This window comes from Zalophus californianus, chromosome 11, assembly GCF_009762305.2.
Source record: "Zalophus californianus isolate mZalCal1 chromosome 11, mZalCal1.pri.v2, whole genome shotgun sequence".
Lineage (NCBI taxonomy): Eukaryota > Metazoa > Chordata > Mammalia > Carnivora > Otariidae > Zalophus > Zalophus californianus.
The window spans coordinates 8,164,360-8,191,127 of NC_045605.1; the positions used below are offsets into that span (position 1 = coordinate 8,164,360).

At 42.2% G+C, this 26,768-nt stretch overlaps 1 protein-coding gene across 1 annotated transcript in view; it reads left to right on the forward strand.

Annotated features, from left to right (window-relative positions):
• Nucleotides 1–18,535: 18,535 nt before the first annotated feature.
• LOC113915305 (uncharacterized protein C11orf53 homolog) overlaps nt 18,536–26,768 on the forward strand; it is a 253,599-nt gene continuing 245,366 nt past the window's right edge. The window contains exons 1-3 of the mRNA XM_027581144.2: nt 18,536–18,620; nt 25,708–25,820; nt 26,274–26,409. The gene's annotated coding sequence lies outside the window, so the exon portion shown is untranslated. The remainder of the gene's footprint in view (nt 18,621–25,707; nt 25,821–26,273; nt 26,410–26,768) is intronic.

Below are 26,768 nucleotides of genomic sequence, written 5' to 3' on the forward strand. Positions count from 1 at the left end.
TTTGTAGTTGATGAAATTGCTGTCCAGATGAACAAACTTGTCCTTGAACTTTTGTGAAGAAGTAGTTGGGCTGGAAACCTAAGCTTCTCTGACTCAAGAGCCTGGTAAATGGGGTGGTGCAGGAGGGCCAGGGTGCTGAAGCAAGATTCTAAAGGGCTCTGCATGCCTCAGGAAGTGGTTTGGGTTTTATCTCAAGAGAAATGAGGAGCTGTTCCAGGCTTCTACTCTGAAAAGTTACCTGAAGCAGATCTTCATTTAGTACAGTCACTTTTGGAGAGGAGTTAAAGATGAATTTGGGAGCAGGGGCAAGACTAGATGGATCCATCAGGGGCTGTTGCCATAGCCCAGGTAAGCTTCATGAGGCCCAAGAGAAAGGAGCAAAATAGACAGATCTTGTCAAAATTTGGATGTAAGGGGAGAGGGTAGGTTAAGAACAATGCTTAGGATTTGAAAAATAATTTACTTTTTGAAAAATAACCATCATTTGATAATTCAGTCAACAAACATTCTTGAGTCTCTGCCTTATACCATGGACCATTCTAGGTCCTGGGGATAAAATTGGTCAAGACATAGCCCCTGGTTTTAAGGAGCCCACACTGTCAAGATGGAGATAAATGGGAATTATCACAGATAATAACTGTGAGACATAGACACAAGCATATCACACTGAGCTTGGGAAGGGCGGACCACAGGTGGGCTTCCCAGAAGAGGGGCAGCCCTCCCCAACCTTTCTCTTGACCTATAGATTCACATTTCCAGCTACCAACAGGTCACCTATGCTGGTTGTCCCTCAGATATTTCTGACATTCGAACTCATACTCTGACCTCCAACATATAATCCTCTTCCTATGCCCGATGTTTCATGTCCTAACCAGTGTATTTATTCAATAAATATATTCTTCGAGTGCACATAAAGTGCAAGATATTGTATCAGGCATGATGCTTGGAGACTTGCTAAAGCATGTTAATATTTTCACTGTTGTGCAGAAGCTTTTTATTTTGGTGTAGTCCCAGTAGTTTAATTTTGCTTTTGTCTCCCTTGCCTCAGGAGACATGTCTACAAAAATGTTGCTATGGCTGATGTCAGAGAAATTACTGCCTGTGTTCTCTTCTAGCAGTTTTGGTTTCAGATCTCATACTTAGGTCTTTAATCCATTTTGAGTTTATTTTTGTGTATGGTGTTAGAAAGTGGTCCAGTTTCACCCTTTTTGCGTGTAGCTGTCCCATTTTCCCAGCTCGATTTGTTGAAGAGATTGTCTTTTCGCCATTGCATTTTCTTGCCCCCTTTGTCATAGATTAATTGACCATATAATCATGGGCTTATTTCTGGCGTATCTGTTCTGTTCTAGTGACCCATGTATCTATTTTTGTGCCATACCATACTGTTCTGATTACTACAGCTTTGTAGTGTATCTTTTTTTTAATGTCTCTTTTTTTTTATTATGTTATGTTAATCACCATACATTACATCATTAGTTTTTGATGTAGTGTTCCATGATTCATTGTTTGCGTATAACACCCAGTCTTGAAGTCAGGTATTATCATACTTCTAGCATTGGTTTACATGAGAAACAGAGGCCACAGGCATCTAAATGACATAGTCAGAGATAGCATTGCAAGACTTAACCCAAATAAGTTTAAAGAATACCAGCTCTCATATTTTTGCATTCTGCAGCTTTTGACAAAACTCTTATCCTCCCTGGGAGAAAATGGATGAACAGGACTGTAAGGCAGATTTTACCTTGTAGGAACACAGAAACACCCCTCCCATGCTGCCATGGCCAAGACCACTGTGAGGCCAGAGTGGCATTGTTTATCCCCTCAAGGTCTAAGTCTAAATGGAGGAAGTAGGCAGGGGGTGTCTGATAAGCCCCATGCTGCTGGCGCCATTCACTCTGGCTGGACCGCATATGATGGGAACAGCTTGTAATGTTCTTGTGATAAAGACTGAGAGATTTAATGGGATGTTTCTACTGAGCACAGCTTGGAACATTTCACACAGTTCTGCCACCCTCCAGGGGTGCTCGGATCTTTGTGGAAAGGCACAACTCTCAGCAGAAGCTTTGAGATTAACCAAAGAGGGAAAAATTAGTGGTAAAGATGATTCTGCAGACAACAGGAAGGCCCAGAGATAGTTGTCTCCCACAGAACCTACCACTGAGCCTCATACCTACCGTGCTCTCCATAAATGCTCACTGAACGGAACAGAGGGGGTGGGGCTGACAGCAAGGTTGTTGGAAGCTCCAGGGTAGAGAGAGGCTGCGGCACCCATTAGTTTTTCAGAAAGGTGGTTTCAATTGCACAGCCCTTTATTTCGCTCACGGGTATTTTAAATGCCTGAAGATCCTAGGGAAGGAGAAAGAACAGAGCCTGACAAGTCATAATTGGCCCCATTAGATTCTGAGATCAATGTGCTGGGGAGCTTCTGCCAAATTTGCACTCCCTGTGGTGCGGGGAGAGAGCCAAGCAGCTGCAGGCTTCTGGGGAGAGTTCCTGCCATTGATCTAGACTTCAGAGCTCGGATTCCCAGTGTTGTGTTGCAGGAGAGGGGTTGACAGAGGGCAGTTTCCAAACCTAAGATCCCATACGGCTCTGCCCCAACCCCCAGACCCCAAACCCAACCCAGCTGCCCACAATGTAGCATAGACCTTGGGAAGCAGTACCCTGAAAGTCCTGCCCAGTGTGAAAAAAGAAAACTGTCTCTGCATCCACTGAGAGACGCGATCTCTAGCAGACTCATTTAACCATTGAATGAAACCCAACTGGAAATGTTTATTGAGTTTCCAACACTGAAACATTTTTATAGCTCTCTTTTCATTTAATATTTCTCATTCTTTGGCTGAGTGTGTAGCCAAAAGTCAAAGCACAAACTTGCCCCAAGAAAGTGAATCCTTGACTCAAACGCCCATTCCGAAAAGAGAAAGCACTTTTCTCTCATGCGCGATCTTGTTCTCACAAGTTAGATAATTTAGATAAATCTCCGGGGTTTGGAAGAATTTGGAAAAGTGCAGGGTCACTGAACAAATTCAGCCGTTTAACCTAGAAAACTGTGCCTAATTCTCACCGCAAGGGCAGTCAGAAAATGGGAGCTTCACTTGCAGATGCAAAGGTCCTGGAGTTGTGGGGCCCAAGCCGAGCCATCCTTGTGGGGTGGTGGTTAGAACAGACTCCGGGGCATGAGCAGGGCCCAGAAAACAACATCTCAGTTGGATAGATGTGAGTGCTGACAGGAAGGTCACCATGAAAGTTTACAAGTGAAACGGATGGGCAAAGACCAAACCACCTCAGTCTCATGAACATTTCTGAGACCACTGGTCATTTCGCTGCCCCAAGGGGGAGCGCCATGTCTAGGGGGTGTCTCAGTAGGGGGTCTCCTTACAATGGGGTCACCTGTGTAGCCACTGGGATGAAGTACATGGCATGCCATTTCCTCCTGGCCCATCTCATGGGACCTCCCCTATACCCTATGCCAGCTTCTTCCAAGTGGTCCTTTAGCCCCTGCTGGTCAACAAGAGAGGGCAGAGGCGAAGAGGGTCAGGGCATCACCTGTGCTCAGGAGGGACGTAAGCCGTGAGGGCACAGTGATCCAGGCTCACACACAGGTGGGGTTCAGCAGAACCTTTTCCTGCCTTTTCTCTCTGTAAGTGACTTTGACTTACCTCTTTTTAGTTTGACTGCTGTTACTTAACTTTATACCGCATTTGCTCTTGTTGAAGTGAGATAGAATTTTAATTCCTAAGATGGTGTTCTAGAATACTGGATACATTCATAATATATTTGTGAGAATATTGATATACTTCTTACATAGTATTTCCACATCAGTGGACTCTACAGAATTAGACAGTAGAAGTGTTATATTTTGATTGAAAAAAGAGATCCACTATTGCTCAAACCACCCTGGAAGTTTGACATGACTGCGTGGAGACTTAAAACAGTGAAGACCGCTTCCATATGTGAGGAGCTGCTATTAGAAATCTGTCAAAGTAATGTAATATTTACCTCAATAAATTTTTATTAGTTTTTAAAATAACACACATATACACCAAAAAAACCTAAACAAAACAATTTCCCAAGTTAAACTCAGTAAAGTTTTATGAGGTTAGCCCTAACTTCACTGATCACTTTAGGGGAGTTGACATTTTTGCAACCATTTGTTTCTTGTTTAGTGATCTCTTTCTCACGTTATTTCATTTCAGGATATTCTTTGTGTTTAAACGTTTCTAAATTTTTTACAGTCAAGAACTAATTTTCCCTTATGGCAAAAAAAAAAAGGAAAGAAAAAAGAAAAAGGAAGTTTTCACTCAGTGTCTGCGTCATCCAGGTTTTGGGGATACAAAGTGTAATTTTTTGCAGTCAAGAACTAATTTTCACTTATGGCAAAAAAAAAAAAAGAAAGAAAGAAAAAGAAAGTTTTCACTCGGTGTTTCTAGTTGTTTTGTGTCATCCAGATTTTGGGTATACAAAGTGTAACATTTTACCAGAAACAGAAGTTTGCTATTTGATTTTTTTTAAGCTCTGTCCATTTAATACTTCAGTAAATAAAAAAAAAGTTAAAGCCACAAAACTATTTAAAAGAAGAAGGTGAGAAGTTTGGCAGAGAGACAGCAAGTCATGGGAGCATCACCAGCCGAGCACACATGGTCACTACAAACCGTCCAGCATTATTGGAGCGTCCAGTATGAGGAGGAGAGACAGAGCTGGAGGGCACGTTGTTGTAGGGTACGCTCACTGAATCTGAGTCTCTGGGTGACTGGGTTCTACTTAAGGGACCGAAGAAGGTGTGTGTGTCTCAGATCATTCTGTCTAGAGAGGGGTGCGCTGGGAGGGTCAGGCCTCGGGGACAGGTGGTGCTATAACCCGGACAAGAGAAACTGTCTTTAACTAGGGCATGAATACTCAAGGAAGGACAGAAGAGGGACAGAATCCAGAAACACTTAGCAGGGGCAGAAGAAAGGGCAGGTGCCAGAAACACTGAATTAGGTAAACTCAGTGGATTTGGTGAGGAGTCAAGAATGTTCCCTCACTTCTGCAAGGCACTGAACTGAACACATGAGGTGCCCCAGAAATGGGGAGTTCTGAGAATCAGGGAAGAGCTTCGAGAAGGGAGTGGATGTGTTATGTTTTGAATGTGTCTGACATAATAAGATTAAATTGGGGCACGTTCAGTTGAACTTGCACACCTCTGGATTTTGCTCAGGCTCCACACCTCAGTTTGAATTCTGTGTCCCAGGATGGAAGAACTGCTTTACGTCTCCTGCTTGTGACTTGGGCCTGGCCTCTCCACTCTGAATATTTCTTTCTTTTTTTTTTTTAATTTTTTTATTGTTATGTTAATCACCATATATTACATAATTTGTTTTGGTGTAGTATTCCATGATTCATTGTTTGTTCATAACACCCAGTGCTCCATGCAGAATGTGCCCTCCTCAATACCCATCACCAGGCTAACCCATCCCCCCACCCTCCTCCCCTCCAGAAACCTCAGTTTGTTTTTCAGAGTCCATCATCTCTCCTGGTTCATTTCTTTCTTTAAGGAATCAGTTTGGTGGCTGCAGTTTGTGAATATGTCTTTCCCAGGACTGGTGATTTGTTGCAATGATGTCTTCCTTGCTTTGAGGTTCTCTTTGGGCCCAGGTGGAAATCCATGTGCATAGACTGAGAGGTGTCAGTCCCAAGAGGATGCCCAGGTCGTTTCTAAGCTGCTTCTTGAAAGGGGAATTCAGGAAAGAAGAGAATGGATCAGGCTGTTGTGCTGGGAAATGTGGGCTTCCTTGGTTATTCACATGAAAGTCATGCCATTGTCTTTTCAGTAAACGTTGATCAAGTGCCTACTGGGCAGCAGGAACTGGGAATTCAGCCCTGGGTGACACAAGCATAGCTCCTGCCTCCTGTAATCTCACCACTTAGGAATAAGAGACAAACAGGCTGATTTAGAAGAATAAATTCTCCTCCCCTTTCTCTGCCCTTTCTGGGTTTGCTCTAAACAGGATCTGATAAATCGCGTACCAAATGCCTTCCTTGTGTATAGATTCAGCAAGAAAGGTGCTGGTCCTGAGAATTTAATCTGACCCAGGATTTAAAAACAAACCTCAGTTTTAAATTTTCTATTTCTTCTCAGTTTTTCTGTAGCCAAATGTGGTTGATTGGGGTAGGGAGTACCATTGCTGGGCTGGTAGGCCCATTTGAGGTAGAGGTTTGAAGTAGATGGTTTACAAAAGGAGTGGACCTCTGTGACTTCCCCTTAGAATGCTCTCTCCAAGGTGGGCTGGGAGGGGAGGAGTGTTTCCAGGTGCTGTTTTTCTCTTTCCTAGACTATGCTCTCAAAGTTACTGAGCATGTCAGTATGTGTGCGTGTGTGGCTGGTGCTGTGTGTACATATTCTCTCTGGAGATACCCACAGAAACCCAGAATACTGCAGGGAGAGGTAGTGGAGAGGCCTCTGAGGGGTCTTCCCATGGAGGACCCTCTGCTGAAGCACACATTCCCCAACTCCATCCCCCCACCCCAGTGTGCCTGGGCTCTCCCAGAGGAATAGCTCAGACCATGAGACACATTGCTGACGATGATACTGTCCTGTGGATTGCCCCAGGGGTAAGGGAAAGGGCAGATTCTCCTTGCCAAGCAGAGCTTAACTGAATACTTTCAGGGAAAAAAGAAACAGTGTGGCATCAAGCAAGCTTCTTGGACTCATCTGTCAGCACCCCTGAGAGCCACATCCAAAGTGTCTTCTAAGACAAAGCAGCACTCACTTCTTTGCCCTCCTGAAATGCAGGGCAAACCACTTGCTGTTCGGGTGACAATTTTCTGCTCCAGAGGATCCTCCACCCCAAATAATTATCACCAACAAAAATCTCATTTTAAGGGGAAGTAAGGGAGGAGGAGCAAAAGGGAAATTTGGTCCTAGTCAAAGAGAAAGATGGGAGGACACTTCTAATGCAGGAATGCAGGAATTTCAGAGACAGTGCTGAGCTAACGTCTATGGACACGTGCCTGGGAACTTGCTGCTTCCTCCTGGAAGGCTAGGTGGGGCTGTGCTGCCTTGCGGGCCGCTAGGATCTCTGAGACAGAGCACCCACTCGAGAAGCTAGCGCCCAGCTGTGTGACTTTAGGCGAGCTGTTCAACCTGACTGTGCCTCCGTTGTCTCACTTGTCAAATGGGAAGCATAGAATTACCTATCGCAGAGAGGGATGTTTTATATGTTTTTTTTATTCAAGTATAATTAACATAGTGTTATATTAGTTTCACGTGAATAATATAATGGTTCAAAACCCCATACATTTCTCCGTACTCATGGAGATAAATGTGCCCTTGAAATGAGTTAATGTTGTAAAGTGCTTAAAACCAACATTGCCTGGCACGGCAGTGCTAAGGGAGTGTTTGTTCGAAAATGGGCTGAAGTCCCTCCCAATCGAAGCCCCGTGCTGCCGGAGAGGGTCAGCTGAGTTGGATGTCCAGCACCCCCAGACCTGCCTGTGGCCAGACCCTCAGGTGGCATGTGCCTGGGAGGGCGGCGATGTCGGCATCAAAGGTCCGTGTGCTCTTGCTGCAGAGCGTGATTCAGGGAAGGAGGGCGAGGAGTGAGAGGCTTGTCACCCATTTTGCAAGACTGAGGTTGGAAAATGGTAAACAGCCCCAGGCAGGTACATTTCTCCCATTCCTAGCTCATCTCCTGGCCCAGGAGTCTTCCTAGAGCTAGCTTGAGCCACCGTTTCTCCTTCCAGAGGTGAGAGGATTCTTGTCTTTCAGCCCCATAAATATTCCTCTGGTTTTACAGCCGCTCTCCTTGCCAGCCAGATAGGGGCCAGTGAAGACCTGCGGAGTAACCGGTTCCTGCTAGAAGGCCTTGCTTTGTTATATCACTCTGGCATAGAAGCTGTTGCTCAGATAAAATAACTATGGGTCCAGCGTCTTACTTCCTCTTTCCGGCTACTCTTCAGAGCCCTGTCTTCTGCCGGCAGCCTTCTGCGTTCCTTGAGCAAGGAGGGCCAACACGCGGTACTCTTGCAGCCGCTCTTCCTTCCGGCCTCCCCAGCAACATCGCTAATGCACACTGGTGCTCTGCCTCCCTGAGCTCGGCCAGCGGCCTCGGTGGTCTCACCCAGCCGCAGCCTGCCGGTTGTCCGCTGCCCTGCTCTCCTTCAGTACTTTTGCCTCCTTCTCTGTCATGTCCTGTACCTGTAACTACTTGTGATTTACGTGTTTAGAATCTAGCAGTGACCATCATCGAGGTCCCCTGAAACCTTTAAAGGGCTAATCCCACAACAGGTATCTTTTAACAAAAATAGCTCTTATTCCCAGCCCGAACATGTGGCATAGAGGAGGTGATCTACATAAACGCTGGTCAAGTGATGGATGGGATCACAGCCACTCATTTTCACACGCTTATGGGAGAGTGGGATGATTTTGGTCCCCAGACTCCATCTGTTCTAGAAGTTAAAAATAAAATGAGAATTCAATTAAAACTATGCACACAATCCACCCAAAGTTGTGCCAGATTTTCTGATAATACCCTACTTTCCAGCCTATGAGAAACTGAAGTGTGTGTGTGCCATTAAAGAAAACACCTAAGAATGTCAAATTGCTTTAATTAAATGATAGATACATCAGTATATATGCAAACTAGCAAAGGTTTTTGTTTTTTTTGTTTTTGTTTTTGTTTTTTAAGAAAGGAGCATATCTTGCCTTTAAGCTCCTTGCTCCTATTTTTCTGCAGAGGGAAGATCTGCAAAAGATGTAAGGAACTTATCCACTTAGTCCATTTGCTTCCTTTGAGGATGGTCAAGGTCAGGGAATGGGGGCTCAGCAGTCACTTAGCTTCTATCTGTGGTGCTCATCCTGGAGTTCAGTTAACCAGGGCCATGGGGGAGTTCATTCCACAGTTCTTGTCTGGAATGAAACCTCCAAGGGGTGTACCCTAAAGCTCGGTGGTCCCCTTCTAATCCCAGCTTTGCTGAGGATTCCGAAGAAACATTTTCCTTACTAGATGGATGGTTTTCACATGCCTCCCCTGAATGGTTTTTAGTTTTGACTAAAGTAGTCCATTACATTAGCTGATGCATTAATCCCATTATTGTGTCCCTTCTCATTTGTAAGATCCAAATTCTGAGAACTGATGATATAAACAGGGTGATGTTAGCTTCTAATGGCAGAGCTCATCTCTTTTCAGTTAATGTGCCTGAAATAGAAGTATTACAAACAAACCCCACCCTTGCAAGTTCTCAGAAAGGTAGGTACCCACCCGAGAGTGCTGGGGGAGATGGAAGGGGGAGAATATTGAAGAGGAGGTCCAAATATCCCCAGAGAGATTATCAGACGACCTCTGGATGTGCTTCCAGTCCTGAGGCTCTAAGTCATCCTCTGTCATTCCTTCAAATACTTAACAGATTGGTGGTCGCCAGAGGCAGGTAGGGGCGAGTGAAATGGGTGAAGATGACCAAAAAGTAGAAACTTCCAGTTTCAAGATAAAGAAGTCCTGGGGATTAACATACAGCATGGTGACTACAGTTAACAATATGGGGGTGCCTGGGTGGCTCAGTCAGTTAAGCATCATGCTCTTGGTTTTCAGCTCAGGTCATGATCTCATGGGTTGTGGGACTGAGCCCGGCATCAGGTTCCTCGCTCAGCGGGGAGTCTGCTTGAAAGATTCTCTCCCTCTGCTTGTCCCCCCATGCACACTCTCTCTCTCTAAAAATAAGTAAATAAATCTTCTTTTTAAAAAGACCGTATTGTCTATTTTGAAGTTGCTAACAGAGGAGATCTTAAAAGTTCTCATCCACAAGAAAAAAAATTGTAACTATGTGTGGTGATGGATGCCAGCTAGACTTCCTGTGTTGATCATATTGAATATATGCAATATACACTGAATATTTCTAACATACCAGATGCTTGTGTTGTACATCTTAAACTAGTACAATGTCATACATCAATTATATCTCAGGAGAACTGGGAGAAAAAAATGACAGGAGCAGAAATTGCTTCCTGTCCCCCCTTCAGAATAGTTCTCTCTCTGCTCCTCCCAGTAAGAGAACCTCCAGTGTTTCCAGGGGCAGTGGCTATTCAGCTTAGAGACTGCGCGTGCTGGCCCCCTTTGCAGTTAGGGGTGATGTCAGAGTAAGTTCAGGCCAATAGGACAGGAGAGAAAGCCATTCTTGCAATTTCTGGGTTGTACCCTTCTAGTTAGCTATGATACTTATTATTACCTCTACTTCTAGAGCTCTGCGAGATGACCTTTCACTGCTCCCTGACCCCCAGGCCAAGTGCATCTGCGCATAATGTCTTATCACTTACCTCACTCTGTGCTAAGAAACTTCTTTACCTTCCAGGCTCTCTGTGGAGCTCTGGAGTTCTTAGTCACGTTTGCCTCCCCAGCACTGAGTAGCAGCCATTGTTCCTGCCACATTAGAGACTTCCCATAAATGTTTGCTAAATAAATCACACCCAGTACATCAGGTCTTCATGCTGATGAGGGTCAATTTACAAGATGTTGCAAGGATCACAGAAAGCATCTCATTTGTTTTTGCTAGTAACTCAAAATAGTTGATAGCTATCGATTGTATTTCAAGAATTGACCCCTCTTCTCATCCCACCCACCATATATGTATTAGAGAATGCACCGAAGCCTCATGTTGCCACCATCTATAAAACGCCCAAAAATCTAGCCAACAATGACCTTTTATTTTCAGGAAATACTTTTTAATGCATTATTGCATTATTGGCTGTTGGTTAAATGTCAGTTTCAGTTAACTCGGTAGCTACCTTCCAGGAAAATCAGCTTTAAAAAGAGTATGATCAAGTATGTTTCTCTAAATAAAGTTGGTTTGTTGGTGACCGGAGGAGGGACCTTGCCTTGTGGAGGACAATAAAGTAACGTTGCCTTGTGTCAAGATAATCAAGTAACATTTTGGAGGGAAAAAGCCACAATAGCTCTGTGGTAAATATGTTTATAGTTTGGTTGAACATTCACTTGGATATAATAAATACAAAAGAGAAATTTCTTGCCTTCTCTGTTTTCTTCCAGTCGGTATTATTTTCTAAAAAGTCCTGTATCTTCCAAGTGGAGGTCATCTGCTGGTACAAGCTGGATTGCACCATCTGAGGTAAATTAAGTGACTGGCATCCATCTTTCACACCTTAATAAAAAACAGGTCAAAGTTGATTCAAATCAGAGAGAAAAGCGAAGTCCCTACTCTCTCTTATTATGTAGCACCGAAGCGCACATTCTTTAGACATAGAACTTTTCATCAATCCTGACAGAGTGAACACTTCACGCTGTGAAGCAACTCTAAGTATAGACGTTAAACTGGCCACCATTATTTGTCAACAAAGCAAACTAGAATACTCAACACCCAGCACAGAATCTTCAACACAGAAGGTGATAAATCTACATGAACCCGTGAATAGCTATGATTTCAGGGCTGTAAGGATCCATCTTGTGGATGGAGACACTGCAGCATAGAGACACCACCAACCAGCAAACCGAGAGCATCAGAACTTGAACCCAAGGCCTCTGAGCCCAGGCAGTTTCCACCCCACAACACTCATTAGTAAATACCAGAGACTATTTCTTGAAACTAGCAGCATCAAAGTAATAACAAGAAACCAAGCCAATGCCTTGGAAGATGAAAACCATCATGGAAGTCAGTCACCTGATTTGTTTCACTTACAGATACCTCACCAGAGTGGTGGCCAACTAGAGTAACACACGTTTTGTGTTTAATGGGAATAAAGAGTACAAGCCAACCAGAGGGGTCTGTTTAGCTGAGTTCAGTTTCTCTTTGCTTTTTAATAGAATGCTGTAAATTCTAGATGTTTGTGTGTGAGTAAAACAATCATATAGTGTCTCATGAAATTTTACTTTCACAATTAATTCGAATGGCCTAGGGGAAAAAGTAGTCATAGGGATTGAAATCTGCCCAAAGCGATGACAAATTGAGTGTAGGGGGAGGTTTCCCAGGATCCAGGTCTCAAGATACTTGCCGAGGCAGGGAGGAGGCAGCGCTGGCTGTCAACTGCATAGGTGGTGGCACACTGAGGTGACATGGACTGGCCCAGGGATGGAGAAGTAGATGTATCTGAGGCCAGACAGACCCAAAGGTATTAGAAATAGCATAAAAAAACTCTTTGAAAGCAATTGACTTGTAAATGCAGGAAGGACTTAATAATAACAACAGTGACCACAACAGTAACTAGAAGTGAAACCTTTCGTACCCGCGCACCCCTCTGTGCTGCTTGCCTAGCCTTCTCTTTGTTCCAGCCAGCTTTCCTCCAGTTCTCAGAGGGCCAGACTCTGGGTGTTCGCACATGTTCCTCCTTCTGCGGGGAACGTGGTGCTCTATTCCCGCCACCCCTTTTGCACCTGACAAATTCTTACTTCCCCTTTGGCTCTCAGATGAAACTAGTATTCCTTGGGGAAACTTGCCCTGATTCCCGGAGAGGAATCGAGAACCACCCCCCTTATGTTCTCACAACAGCTGATAGTTTTTCATAGCCATCATGGTAATTTTAATGCTTGTTCAATGCATCTTCTGTGAGACCCTCAATTCCGTGAGGCCAGGGCTATGTCTGCATTCCCAGCTCCCAGCACAGTGCCAGGCACGAGGGTATTTGGTAAATACTGTTGAGCCAATTATCATCAAACAAAGTAACATCTGGATGGGATTTTCTGGTGAATAAAATATGTTCACTTCATATGGAATCGGGGCTAATTTAGTAGCTCCCTGAAACTACCAGAAATTTTTTTAAAAATATTTTATTTATTTATTTATTTGACAGAGAGAGACACAGCGAGAGAGGGAACACAAGCAGGGGGAGCGGGAGAGGGAGAACAGGCTTCCCGCCGAGCAGGGAGCCCGACATGGGGCCCGATCCCATGGTCCTGAGCTGAAGGCAGACACTTAATGACTGAGCCACCCAGATACCCCTCTACCAGAAATTTTTTTATATCCAGCGAATTCTCATTTATCTCAGGATAATCCAGAGCATTGGAAGAATGATCTGTGACCTTTGTGGCGGTTTACCTTTATGTGAGATGGTCACTTAACCTCCATTACTATGTTTTGCAGGGGCTAATGGGGGAGGCAGGGGAGAGTCAGGCAAAGGGAAAGCAAAAGAGAGGGACTTTTGAAGCTCTCTGGGCAGGTCGGTGGTCATACACCCCTGTATGAGGAAAAGCCCTTCCCAGCTGGACAGAGTCCAGGCCCCCTGCACCTTCAGACTGACACCTGTGTGGGGCTAGCACTACGTAGCTCTATTCCTGTGCCCAGTGCAACGTGCTCTGTAAACTTTTCTGCCATCAGGCTGCTCAAAAAGAATGCCAAATGAATCACTCTTTGGCCTGGAGTTTTAATCTTTCCTATGTCTCCTACCTTTGGAAAAACAAAAGTGGGGCGCCTGGGTGGCTCCGATGGTTAAGCGTCTGCCTTCGGCTCAGGTCATGATCCCAGAGTCCTGGGATCGAGTCCCGCATCAGGCTCCCTGCTCTGCGGGGAGCCTGCTTCTCCCTCTGCCTCTCTCTCTCTCTCTCTCTCTCTCTCTCTCTGACTCTCATGAATAAATAAATAAAACATTTAAAAAAAAAAGAAAAACAAAAGTGTGTCACTGGATTGTGCTTAGCTTTTAAGAAATAGTGCCGTGAAATGTCACTTCTGCATTAACCCAGGCGAATGGGCTGTTATATAGAAAATTGACTAACTGGCACCCAAATCATCAATGCCGTTAATATAGTAAAAATATTAAGTTCCTATCTGCTTGTTGCTCTTGCAAACTTTGACCATCTTGCAAATGGAGCCTGGGAGTGGGGAGACCTTGTGGGGAGAGGTCTCAGTCAACCCAGCTGTCCGAGACAAAGCTATCATAAACCAACAGCCCCAGCTGACCCACCAGCTGACCACTAGCCCATGAATAAACCCAGCTGAGACCAGGCCAGGCTTGGCCTAGACAGGAAGACTGTCCAAGTGAGCTCAGTTACAGAATTTGAGGTAAACAAATGGCCATTATTTCAAGCCGCTCAATTTTAGAATCGTTTGTCCCCCAGCAGTTGCCAGCAAATACAAGGGCTCTTGAGCAACCTCATCCCTGCATGGATGCAGCGCCATCAGCCACACCAGTCTTCCAGGATTGGTGCATTAAGATCCAGAGCAGACAAAAGCTTCAACAATACGGTTCTCATGTAGTACCTGTGACAGAACACGCTGGAGACCGGCTATGAGGCTACTGTTTCCCTAGCTTCCTGGTAGCACGGTTGTTGTACAGCTGTTAGATAAACACTGCCCTATCAGTGCTGAATAATCCGGTTGCTCTTCCCGCCTGTGTTCTCTGGTCAAGTCACAACATTGGCTTACCATTTCGTCTCCCCAGGCTCAGCCCAAGGGAGCCATTTGTGGGTAAACATGACTACTTATCACCCCCATCCTGGGTCTGTAGAATACTATACACCTGTCAAAATCATCCTAGGCCACATTTTAGAAAGCTCATCTAGAACTTGTTACGGGTTTTGATTTCATGGTCGCCGCTGAGAAACCCCAGGGAGGGTGTTTTCTCTGTATAATTACTAGCTGTTGATAGTCCTGATGGGATGTCATAATTGAAATTATCTACACAAGATTCTGTGTCTCACTCTACTATAAATTCTTCAAAGTCAGGGATTATACCTTACTTATCTTTAAGATCTCCATGCTTAGCATGAAGCCTTGCGTATAACAAATTCTTAGTATATTATATGGGATGAATGAATAAACCACAGGCCCAGTGTCATACGGATTCAGTGATGGGCCCAAATGTGAGCATGTTGGATTCTTTTTTGAACAACAGATTTCTGCCTTTCGAGCCCCTTTGAAACATCAGGGGTTTCCCTGGTTTCTTTGGGCTTATAAGATTTTTGCCTTCTGGCTCACTCTGTTTTGTGGAGTCTTAATTTAAATGTAATAAAATGCAGTGTAGAATTTTTTAATTTATTTCATTAGTTCTACAAAAAAAGATTAAGGATTAAAGGAAAATAAATTGAGAGAAACATCTGAAGACCTCTGGGCATAGGGAAAGCTGTGGTTCTTATAAGGAGTCTTGGCTTACGTGTTACTTTCTCCATGAAGCCAGGGCTTACCACCTCACTTAAAATAGCCGCTTGCCATGCTAACTTCTAGCAGAATTCTGCTTATTCTGCTCTAGTTTTTAAAAAGTATTTATTGTCTGCAAAGATACCATAATAACACTTGACAAATTGTAGGTGCTCAAAAAATAGTTGTTCTGTAAATGAATATATCCATGGCCTTTGTGGTGGACAGAATTCTAAGATAACCTCTAAGGTTCTCAACTCCTGATATGCATACTCTGCATAATCACCTCCACTTGAGTGTAGGCAGGCCTTGGACTATGATACAATATCACTCCCTACTCTCATGATTAGGTTACGCTATATGGCAAAGGTGAAGGGGTTTCACAGATGTGATGAAGGCCCCTAAACTAATCAGAAGAGATTATCCTGGGTGGGCCTGACCTAATCAGAAACTACACTCTGCCAGCAGTGCCAACAGCTAGTGAGCTCACAAGAGAAGCCAAGTCTCAGATAAGATTGTGGTCTCAGTGACACCCTGATTTCAGCCTTGTGACACCCTGAGTAGGGGACCCACCTAGGCTGTGCCTGGACGCAGGCACAGGAACTCTTAGATAATAAGTTTATGGTTTTTTTTAACCTATTAATAATTGCTTTATTTTTTTAATTGAAGCATAGTTAACATACAGGGTTATATTAATTTATTAACATATTCTTAATTATTCTTAATATTATTAATATTCATGTGATTGTTAATTATATTAATTTCAGGTATACAATATAATATGACAATGCGTTACTTAGTGTTCATATTATGAGAAGTGTAATGCTGTGTTAAGTGCTCAATCTGTAGTTTGTTATGTAGCCTTCGAATTCACCGAGTGTTGAAAAGAGGGTCAAGAGGAGCTAAGTGACTCATGGGACTTTGCTCCCAGGTAAGAAACCTGCATCCCAGGGTCACAGTCCCCTCTCTTTGTGTCTTTTTTTGTTTTCCTTTGTGTCTTTAATCTTCTCCTCGCCACTAGTTACTTTACTTAAACCTACAAATAGACCCCCAAATCAAGAACTCAGCTGGCTGCCAGGCCCAGATTCTCCTGAATGTCTGGTGGGCAACTCCAGTGTAACCCATTCAAACTGGAATCCATCAGGTGCTACTCCCCCACTTACCTCCACCTCCCCAGACCTGTTCTACTTCTGTACACTCATCTACTAATATGTAAACACACTCCATTTAAAAACCTTTCCTCATAAGCAGAAGTTCATATAAATGACTTAATTCTCACTATTATTAATGTCACAATAACACTTTTTCTAGTAATGGAAAAGTAAGCTCAAGCATTAATGCTGGTGATATTGACAACATAAATTGTATTATGTAGGTAAGTGTAAACTCTGCAATTACACTAATAAAATATAAAATTTCTAAAGTGACTAGAAACTTGGAAAGAGCTCACACATCAGCTCTCTCAATGCTGGGTGCTGGTTCTTGGTTATTATGAAAATTATCTCAAACTGGTAGTAAAACTCATGTTTTTAAAAAATCAATATTATATGAAGGGAAATTTTTCAATATAAAAAAGTACTTTGATGTAATAAAATAGTACAGTGAGGCATTCTAAGCAGAAACATATAAAACTGGTGTTTACTTCCTGGGCTGTAAGCTCTGTGGCTCTGTGAGAACAAGACAGTTATATTCTGTATACTCCATCCCTAGTACCTAATATAGTGCCAGGTGCATAATCAATATTCAATAAATATTCATTAAATTAACAAATCAGTGTGAGAACTTGATGTAATAGTTAGGGTAGAGTAACCTCTGTAACAAATAGACCCCAGCTGATGCTTATTTTTAACTCCTGTAACAATACCGAGTAGGTGAAAAGCCTCTGCAATGTCACCCTGGGGACCCAGACTATTGGAGGCTCTGTCACCTTCACCTTGTAGCTTTGATTAATGCCACAGAAGTTGTCTCCATTCCAACCAGCCAGAGGAGGAGCCAGAGCATGGAGGAATGCCTCATGAAGTTTATGGGTCAAGCTTGGAATCAGTGTACATCACTTTTGCTCACATACCAGTGGCTAGAACTCAATCACAGGGCCACATGTTACTGTAATGAAAGCTGGGACGTGAAGTCCAGCCATGTGCCCAGAAAGAAGAGGAGATCATGAATTTTGGTAATCATCTCTGGCACGTGATGTCCTACACCTTTGAGCAGGCTGGAACCAGACCCCATAAAGCAAAATATCTTTGCCCACATAAAAAAAAATTAGGTGTACACTCTCTCTTGCATTTGTATGAGCAAAAACATGTCATGTCAAGAGAACATGTGTATAACCAGGAATGAAGTTATTTTTCATATCAGTTTATGGTGCGGCCACTTAGCCCGTCTTCACAATTGACTCTTGCTGCCATCACCAAGACCTCCCTCCAGCTCATCTAACATCCTTACATCTGATCTGGCATTGAATATCCTATTCCACCTCAGCATTAAGACTTACTTCCCGCTTCTTCTCTCTCTGTTTTTATCCCTTCTTCCAAGACTGGACCATTAACTTTAAGAGATGCAATGGCTAGTGAAACGGTCTTGCACCAGAGTCTCCTGGATGCAACTGCTTAAACATCTTTCTTCCACTGAAGGTTTATTACTAAAAACAAAACCACTATGTTCCATCCCAGGTTAATAAAGAAAAACAAACAAAACAACAAAATCTCTTCTTGGCCTTCCTGGAATTCATAGATAAAATCCGAACTCTCTAGCTTAGCATGAAGGCTGTCATCCAAGTGCCTTCCTAGACTCACTCGCTATCATTCTATCATTCTATCCTATAGCTTAAGTTCCTGTCCTGCCATCATGGCCTTCTTGTCAAATTCCAGTCCATATTAGGCCCATACCTCTATGCCATATCCATTTCTGACTCTGTGCCTTCTTTGTACAAGCTTTGCATCTAAAATCTCTCCCCTTCTCACTTCCTGAATTACCTTCTTTGTAAGAAACCAGCTGAAGTATATTACCTCTTCTATGAAGACTTTTTGTGACTATCACAGGCAGAGTTGGCTGATCTGACCTCTGTGATCTGCAGTACTTTGCTCAATTTTCTGTAACGGCACCCACCACATTGGATTGTACCATGGGCTGCCCACAGGTTTTTATCCCCAAAACTGTCAACCCAATCCAGGAATGGTTGTGTCTTACTCAATTTGGTATCCTGAACATTTATAATAGCTTGTAATATCTCCTTGGTTCCCATTTATTTTTTTCAAAAGAATGAAAATTCAAAGTGAGATAATTTTCCAGGGAAAATTGGGGGTAGAGGGCCATACCAAAATTGAGAATATGGACAGTTTTCTAGAACCTGAATGCATTCTTTCTCTTTGTGATTCTCGAGACATCATCATCACCATCATCATCATCATCCAGCCAGCTTCAACCCACCCTCCCCCAACATGCATGCCTCAGTACTCTCGTTGTTTACTTTGCCTCAGGAATTCAGCAACTAGACAACCCAATTTTACAAGATTATCTTATTTCTCAAGAAGTTCACCAAGTGTTCCAAAACTTCCTGCCAGAGCAACGTATGTTTCATCTTTGGGTCTTTTAGCCAATTTGGTCACTACATAAAGCCACAGATGAGTCTCGCTGAGATTCCTCTAAGCCAGCCAAGGTCAAGATGCCACAGAGCTCAAGAGTAACGTTGCTGTATCATACCAGTACTTGCCCCCTGTGAGCAATAACACTTCTAAAAGCTGATTTTCAGCTCTGACTCAGACACAAGGGCTCTGATCTGGGCATAGGAGTGAGGGAGATGTGGGGGCTTGTTTTTCATAAACATTCCCTTCTCTTTGTACATCTGATAAGTTGCTCAGTACATGTTCAGACTGTCTGACTGTCTGATCTCTGCTTTTCCTTCCCACTTGAGCCCTTGATCTCTTCCCAGTCTACAGGGCCATCAGCCCTTCTGAAACCCAAGACGCTCCTAACCTAGAAACCTAGAAATGATTTAAAAATTTTTTAGTGAAACACAGATGATTTTCTTTTAGGAAGTTCTTTTGGGACCACTAAACTACCTCAAGCTTTATTTCCTTTCTATATGTGATGAAGCATGCATGGGCTCTTTACACATTTTATTTTGAAGCTTAATATCTTCAGTGTCAAGACTATAATTTACTTTACAGATGAGGAAACCAAGGCTGAGAAGTCTCATTCCAAAGACCACACAGCTAAGGGATAAGTGAGCAGTTGTGCCCAGAATCTAAAGCCCTTCAAAGGGCTCATGCTATTTTGACATTGCCATTTTGATCACAGGGATACTTTGATGGGGTTCACAGGCTGAGGAACAGGGCAAGGCTTAGCCATAGGGTCAGGGATACACCAAGGATTTCTTCTGAGAACATTATTAAGTAATAAAAAGCAGTGTTTTGATAATTTGATATGCCACTTTAATAGGGCTCCATCAAAATGCTCGGCTTTGTTCTGCTAATCCACGGCCATTGAATCGTAGGACACACACAATACCAAAGCTGGAAAGGCCCATTTGGAAATGATTTATTTCAGCCCTTTCCTGCTACTGCTGAGAAGAGCCCAGGAAAGGGTCTGCCAAGGGTCACAAGGGCAGCTAGTGAAAGAACTGAGACAAGGGCCTGGCTTCCTGACAGACCCGCTCAGGAATCACACCCTACCTCGCACACAGAGCTCTGCCCAGCTCAGTCCACGTGATCTTCGATCTTCGATCTTCACTTTCTGAACTGGCTCTTCGTAAACCATCTCCAGAAGCATGTCCTTGAACTCATTCTCCACAAGGTCTTTTTCCCTGATTTATGCAAGAGTTGATTTTAAAGTCTTAAAAAGGCATAACATTTAACCACGTTTAATTAATCACCTTTACTAAAAGAATAAAATTAAATGAAGTTGGGGACATGGTAGAGAAGAGTGAAAAGGAAGCAAACTTGAAAAATGAAGTGTAAAGTAAAAATATCTTTAAAAAGTTTAGTTAAAAGATAGTAAAAAATTAAGTGAATAATAAAAAGTATTAAGGATAATGACTATTAAGACATTTTAAAAATATGAAAATGATTAATAAAAATTTTAAGGGTACAAATACAATAAGTTATTAAAACCAGAATCTTAAAGATTAAAAAAGTGGGAAATAGGTGGTTGGATAAATTCTTAGCTGAAATTCCTGGACTAAGAACAAATTTGGTCAACATGCTTTAGGCAGAGGGCTAAGGGGTACAGAAATGAATCCCCTTCCTATGATGTACCAAGAATTCTGGAGGCTTCCGAAAATCCAGTGCTGACTGTAGCCATGCCTGACTCTGGAGGTCAGTTCTCTGCAGTCAGACCCTGGGTGATTTCCTCTGCTGGATAGCATTCCCTTATCACTGCAGGAATCATAGGTGTGTTCTAATGAACCAGACGATGAGTGTACACTATGGGTTTGAGTTAGGAAAAGAGTTCTGGTCTGTCTGTCAAGTTTCTAATCCTAACTCCATCTCTTACTACTTAACTTCATCATACCCCAGTTGTATCCTGAACAAAATGGGCATAGTAAAAGTGCCTAGCTCATTGTGGGTGGTTGTGAAGACCAAAGGAGAACACTTGGTAGGATGCCCGATCCATAGTCGGTGCCTAGGCATTTTAACTGTTTACTTATTTAGATGGAATGAGTGAGACTGAAGCCTACCCACAACAGGAGCCCTACATATATTGTGTTCACCCTTGTGAACACCAAGCACAGTGCTGGACACATAGTTCAAATATTCACTAAGTGAGTTAATGTACTAATCTCTCCATTACTTCTCATTTCCTTTTTCTTCTTTATCTTGTTTTAAAAAAACACACACATTTATTTAGTAACCACTATGTGTCAGACACTTGAAGGGTAGAAAAGTAATAATATAACCAAGGATTTTAAGCAGGAGTGTGATTTGGTCAGGTGTATTTTAGGTCAATGGGGAGAGCCGGTCAAAAAGCAGCAAACTTAGATTTAAGCAAGTTACAGAGAGGGTGTTAACCACAATAATGACCGTGGACATAAAGAGGGAAAAATGAATAAAAAGTGGACTCATGAGGTTTCAGGATGGAGTCCCAGTCCTGAATTGAATACAAGGAATGAGAGAGCAGGAGTCTCCTCTCTTACTTAATGTACAACTCACTTGCCATGTGATTAACATACTTTGTGAAACCTCCATCTCCCCTAACTTTTACCTGAACATCCAGTGCTTTGTTCTTCGTTTGCATCAGCTATTGGACTTCATATTGTAGCCGATATGAAAAAGTTTCATTACATTAAGTGAAGTAGAATTGAAAGCTAAAAAGCCCAACACGCATAGTGATTTTTTTCAGTTTGTGTTTTTAAACAAAAGGTGAATCACATCTACTGTCTCTAAAACAACAACAGCAAAGAAATAAGGAAAGAAAGACAGAAGGAAGGAAAAAGAGTAAAAGGAAGAAAGTGAACTTTACCCTTTGAAGTGGGCTTCATGCCACAGACCACAGGCAACATGCCTATTTCTCTTTAAGAAGGAACCACCTGCGTTAATAAATCAAACACATATTTGACTCTGTTACATTTGTTATTTGGCAATTACAGTCAGTTAACAAAAAGAGTATTTGTAAAGAGAGAGAGGGTAAATTCTTCCCCTCTGGCATAACAAAAAAAGAAAAATATATATATGAAAAATGGAAAGTATATTAAGACTGTACAGAATTGTTACTACAGTTTTAAACTTGTCTTAAATAATTAGGGTTTTTTTTGCTAATTCTAAGCACTTGTTGAAAATCTATACCAAATTTATTTATTAGTGCAAGCTGACATTTGACAGTGTCCTTCTACTATGCTGCTTCTACTTTTCTAAGATTGGAAGTTTCAAGGAAAATGTTCACAAAAGAGCTTCCCTCCTCTTAGAGGTATGTAAGTCTGTATCTTCCTCACTAAATTCTTGAAATATGTCCATGAAGAATCTCCCAGATTTGAATAGGCAATTCAAAGCCTCTTTTTTTAAAGGATGAGGGTTATAAGTTATAATTTTAATAGATTTATTATATTAAACATAAATTTGGATTCCATTGCAGTGTAGGCAATAGTAGATTGATTTTTTTAAAAAATCCTTATTTTGAATTGTAGTCGATTAGTGAACATGGGGATCCAATTCAATGCATGTAAACCCATTATAATAAATGCAAGAGATGATGCCTTCAGTGTGCTGACAGCAAGTAACGATCCACATATAACCTCACCCTTTGCTAAACTATTACTTAAGAAGAAGAGCAAAGACATTTTTGTGCAATCAGAAAAACAGAGTTTATCACTGAAGGAGAGTCTCACTGGAGGAACTTCTACTAAAGACTGGACCTCGGGAAGAAGAAATTTCAATGATGAGAATGGAAGTGAAACACCAGGAAGAAGAGTAAGCAGCGGAACTAGTACCAACGCAAAAAAGTCTGTTCAGTTACTGAATAAAACAACACAGTGACAGTGCCTAATTTGAGGGTATAAAAATGATGCAAGCAAAGGAGAGCGAATGGAATTACAATTTCTAAGGTCTTTGTATTTTTATGGCAAGAGGGTAAAGACTTAGTTATGGGTTATTTTTAAGGAAATAAAATAGATGGCTTCCAAATCTCTTGAAGAAAACATTAACTAAAAAATGTTCATCAATCCAAATGAAATTAGAAGGAGATAAAAATATATAAAGCAGGATGAATAATTAATATAAGCACAAAGTAAGATGGTGGAGATGAATTCATATACCTCCATAATCACAGTCAGTATAAATGAAATAAATTTTGTTGAAAAAACAAAGAATGTCAGTTTGTCAGCTACGTGATGTTTACAAGAAACGCAGTTAAAGTATGAGGATACAGACACGTTCACACTCCAACAGCAGAATAAGTTACCCCAAAGAACCATGAATTAAAAGCAAGTGTTATAGTTCCATTTCCATCAGAAGAAAAGAGATTCTAAGGTGAAAATAATTGTAAGGGATGAAGAAAGGTCATGACCTTATGATAAATGGAACAACTTGTCATGCAGATACAGTAATTATAAACTTGTATGCACCTAACAGAATAGCTTCACAATATGCAAAACAAAAAGTAGTTCATGAAGCCTAACTGCTTAGGATATGAATTGATATACATGTATCATTTACCTATGTCTACCTACGTCTTAGAAATCTTTTATCCTCAGCATAAACTTTTATTGCAATATCAGTTGGCCTTCAGTCTATAACACACTCACTAAATAATTTGTTTTAAAATACAGAATAAGTTCAAAAAGTTATTCACGCATCAGGTAAAACGATTGGCCTCAGGAAAAACAAGGCAAGAACCACCACAGAGAACTCTCATTTGAGCCCGCCTTGTTCCCAGCCGCTGTCTCTCTCCTCTCTTGTCCTTGCTGAGGCTCCCTGTAGGTCCAGCCCCACCCACACTTTCAGGAATTGGTGAGCCTCTCTGGTCAACGGGCTCCCGGGAGCTCAGCATTGTTAGTCTTGCTACTAGTAAACTGGGCTTCTCCACTCTTCAATTCAAACCCTTGTCTTTCTTTTACCAACCTCCCTCCCAAGACCTGAATATTGGTCCCTGAATCATACTTTTTTACTTGTCAACTGCTAGACTCAGGAGCAATCCCTGACCTCTGGTCAGTGTGGTCCACCTGTCGGGTGAGGCACAGCCCATTCCTTCAGCTTCACTCTTTCCTTATCAGTGAACAGTTACCGTCATGTCCCTTAGGAACAATACTTGTTGGACAGACAGAGCTATCTCATTCGGCATTGCAGCCAGATCAGGTGCCCTGGCTTCTGTCCTCTTCCTGTGGGGTGGGTCTAGTGTCAGATGCCTGCCAGATACCTGAGTGTCCCTTCTGCTTCCCATGCCTGATAGTGGCAACACCAGCCTTCTATTATTCTAGTTCCGGATCATCACTGACTCTGATGCATAACTCTCGCCTCCCCCACATCTATTGTCTGATCCGCCACTCAGTGGAAATCATTCAAGTCCATTAAATCTCTAACACTTCTGGAATGTCCACCCCATGCCACACTTGACCTGGATACCATTGGAGATAAGAAGAGGAGTAAAATCTCTCCCAATGCCCAGAGCCTAGAATAGAAGGGACATAAGTCCAGTACCTGGAAAAGAATTTAAGGGGGGCTCATGTCATTGTTGGGCTCTATGTCCCTGAGCACACAGGACATGGCGGACATCTGATGAAGGCTTTCACGACTCACTCAGATATTTATCCCACACTGAACCCCTGTAGCTGCCACGATATTTTTGACCCATATACCATTTTGCTTCTCCTCTTAGTCATCCATTGTTTAATTTGTCAGGAATTCCACTGTTGAAATACAGAAAGTCAAAGGGAAATACAAAAATGATAGTAATTTTTTAAATATGTCCCAAGATGCTCCCACTAGACCCACAGATAGCTTTCAGAGTTCTCATATCAGACATCAGGAAGTCACTGTAGATTAACAGTGTTTAAAATATAAAACATAGCTGTGATTATATGCAGTTCGACTTTCCATCTATTGAGAATAAAGCCTGTCCACAGCTGCAATGAATTGTTTGTGGAGAAATGCTTGCAAGTGAAAGCCTGAAACTGTCTCCCTCATCTTATACTTTAGAAACAAAATCTGAAAATTATATCTATCTAAAAAAAAGGATACCAGTTGGTTTTTTTGTAAGCTCCAAAGAGACATTTCAACTCTCAAGTTATGAAAGCAATTGTTGGTTCTAGAACATATTATAGTTAGGCTTCATTTCATTTTAATATATTTTTGGTCCCAAAGTCAAATATGGTATAAAGTCATATTAAAATTTATTTGTCCATAAATTATTCCTTTTCATATAGAATCAAGTTAAAATAAATCAGAGTGTATATCACTTGATAAATGAAAATATTGTAAAAATTTCCTCTTCAAATAATTACTAGACTATTAAAAATGAAATACTGGTATAATATTTTCTTATGATGGAATATCTACAGAATACAAAAAAGTAGAAAATAATATAGTAAATACCCATCTTCTCAGCACCTAGCTTAAGAACTTAGAACATAGATCTAACATATGTCCATTTTCAATTGAAAATAACATTTTAATAGATATATAAAAATGATAAAATAATTGCTAAACTTCTTAAGACGGTTGCAAGATTTTACTATAAAAGGAGATGGCAAGTCAGAAAACATTAGGAAATGCTTCTTTACCCATTAACTTAAGTCATAAGGTGCTTTTTAACTGTGGATGTTGTGACACCAAATTTCCTGGCTGTCCCTCTCGCTCATATTCACCTAAGAAGCTCAACAAAAAGCAAAGAGTAATATTTTTTAATATCGTTTTGTATTCTTAAGTCCAGGGCGAATAGCACAAAAAATTTCCTCCAGCATTCTCTGCATTCTGAGCCAGTCTGTGTTGTTGAAACAGAGCCAGATGCTGGGTGAGAGGTAGTCGGAAGCCATTACCACCTTAGACTCCACATCAGACACTTTATATGCCTTTGTTTCTCTAATTTTTGTGACCATCCCTTGAAGTGGGCATTACTGTGGCTGCCATTTTGCACATGCGGAAACCAAGGGCTAAAGAGGTTATGAGTCTTGCCCCAGCCAGCAGTGTTGGAGCTACTACTAAAACATACATGCATCTGATTCCAAAGCTCAAGGCGTGTGTTCTCCATATCAGCACGCTTAGAGACTTCAAGGTTTAGAACAAACAGCAGCACGTGACAAAACATCACAAATGAAAGCACACTGTGTTCACCTCGTCAAGGTGAGTAAAATACATCTTTCCTCCTCTTTGGAGGGCAGAGTCAAACTCAAGCAGGAGCTCCTAGAACTTGTAGATGTTTCCCATCTCGTTCTGTCCCTGGTGAATCTGGGGGCCCCCGGCCTCAGCAGCTGCTGATCTCCTCCACTTCCGGAGGTAGAAGGGAAGACTCACTCAGCAAGGCAACTAGCAGCCAAGGACACACATATTAAGAACACGCCAGGTCCTGACTGCTGGATTGCCAAGGCCTCTGCATTCAGTGAGACCAAAACCCCACTGTGTTTCTGACATCATTTGCCTAATTCTTGATCCTCCAGCTTCCCTGTGAGTCCAGGTGCACTTCCAACTTCATTCCCACTCTGTCTGCACCGGGCCTCGCCTGTGGAACTCAACACTCTTGTTTAACATTCACTCAAGCCAATGCAAAATCCAAACTATGCAACTTTGTCACTTTAGGAAGAAAAAAAGAGAAAGGTGGAAGAGGCAGAGAAAGGAGTAAGAGAAGCGACAGAAGGAAGAGAGTAAGCGAGAGAAGGGCATGATCTCGTTGGACATCATATTGCTGGTCTGTTCAAGGAAGATGCGGGACCAAGTAAGTTCTTATTAAATTTTTCTGGATGTAGAATTTATGAGGAAAGCTGTGGGCCCAGTTAAGGGGCACGCACACACACACACACACACACACACACACAGCATACCTTGCCCACAGTTCCAGCTATGGACTTGGAACTACATCTCTGTGGTTCCTTCCAACTCTATGTGAGCAATCCTACTGTAAATTGAAATCAAACCTCTTTTACTGCTCCCAAGTTCTGGTCCTAACTCAAGGGGGTGGTGGAGAAATAATAATGATAGTTGTTTGCTTGGCAACCTACAGGTGAAGATCCAAGTCACTTCAAATGGTATTAAGGATAGCATCATTATTCTAGATACTTCATTTATTTACATATT